Source organism: Macrotis lagotis, chromosome 1, assembly GCF_037893015.1.
Source record: "Macrotis lagotis isolate mMagLag1 chromosome 1, bilby.v1.9.chrom.fasta, whole genome shotgun sequence".
NCBI classification, from domain to species: Eukaryota; Metazoa; Chordata; class Mammalia; order Peramelemorphia; family Peramelidae; genus Macrotis; species Macrotis lagotis.
Genome location: NC_133658.1, coordinates 498534489 through 498536279, shown reverse-complemented (window position 1 = coordinate 498536279; position 1791 = coordinate 498534489). Strand labels below are relative to the sequence as shown.

Here is a 1791-nt window from a genome sequence, read left to right as displayed (position 1 = left end):
GAAGCAGATTCCTTTCTTTATGGCTTCCCCCCATCCTTCCTACTATATATCAACTAATTTTATAGTTTTCTTCAATCTCCCTAGCTGTTAATCTGTAAGACATAGTCTCCTTTCCTCAGTTTCTCAGATGTAGAAATGTAAATTAATCACTTATTACAATCCCTCCTCTTTTTTGTTCATTTTTAATAAACATTTTATTTACTGATCAACAGAATGGTTCTAAAACTGTAGCTTCCAGAAGAACCACCTATTTTTGCCCACCTCAAACTTGACCTTGACCTCCCTCCTGGCCTGAGGATTCAGTTCAGGGTCACAGAACACATCTTTGTTGACAACTGTTTTGTCCAATGGGATATCCACAGTGTATCTGGTGGGTATGGGGTGGTTGTAGTTATAAACTTTCATAAAGGTCTTGATTTTCAATCTCTCGGCAACCTTCTTTTTGCCCATTGCACAAGTCACTTTGCCAGGGTAGTGGTTGATACCTGCCACCAAGGCATAGCTGTAGGGCCTGAGGTCCCATCATCAATGTTCTTCATGATGATGGCTTTTTGCCTAGAGTACCACCAGGACAAGACCAGCATCACCTTCCCAAGTTTCATGAACTTGTTCATTTAGACTCCTTGAGCCAAAAGTCCTCCTCTTTTTTTCATCCAAAATTTCATTTCTACACCTTTCTTCAATTTCTCAAATTTAGTTAACAATTTTTCACTTTCTTTCTCATGAATATCCTTTTTCTTGCCCTGCATTTCATCAGGTAAATAAAGGTTAATCTGCTTTATATTGTCCTGATAATAGGAAGGCAACAAATGAGTTCTATCTATAAGGGAGGGCATAAGTATGGGCAACACACATACAGAAACAAGGGGAGAGTTATAGAGATTAAAAGGGGATAGTCCCCTTGGATTAAACAACCCATACAAATATATGCAAGATGGAAGGTGGCTATGTGGTGTAGTGGATAAAGCACTGGCCCTGGAGTCAAATCCAGTCTCAGACATTTAATAATTACCCAGCTGTGTGGCCTTGGGCAAGCCACTTAACCCCGTTTGCCTTACAAAAAAAAAAAAAACCTAAAAAAAACCCCAAATATATGCAAGATGGAGAAGGTAAACAATAACAGAAACTTCTGGTTCTATTTTTTTCTTTCTTCTGAAAACCTTCAGAAAACATTTCTGGAGCCTTTTCCAGAAATCATGTTAAATTGAAGTTACTTGTAGAGGTCTTCTTTTCTGGTAAAAGAACTTCTTAACACACATTTTAATCAAATCAAAACTCATATTTTTCATCAGCACAAAATAAAATTCTGGAATTTTTGAGATCACACAATTTACATTTTAACTTGCCTCCTACCATGTTGATATACACAGAAAATTCAGTCACAAAATAAGAAAAACCTAGTTTTGTTTTTTGACACTATCTTACTTACTTTACTCAATTATTTGGAGCTATTCCACTTAACAAATAAACTTTGATATAGCGTCCACTACAGAAGTGAATATACTAAAGACTGCCAAATTAACTTGAGTTTGTAAGATGAACATTTGATAATCAATTTAGAACAGAGAGTATCAGAAAATAATTTACAAATAAAACTTTTAACCTTTTCCTAATATTAAAATGACTCAACTTTAACTAAAAAATGAATTTTTCTCTTTAAAAATTTCTAAATAGACCATATGTTATCCTTCATCTGATATATTTAGTTGACCAACATTCCTTTCCTTAAAACAGAACTTGAGACTATTATATTAGGGAATCATATCTTGATGCCACAAAAACTTATTGTTT

The 1791-nt window shown here is 34.8% G+C and overlaps 1 pseudogene; it reads right to left on the bottom strand.

Moving 5' to 3' along the window:
* Window positions 1-219: 219 nt before the first annotated feature.
* LOC141520612 (large ribosomal subunit protein eL27-like) lies at window positions 220-614 on the bottom strand (annotated as a pseudogene).
* Between the last annotated feature and the right edge of the window lie 1177 nt (window positions 615-1791).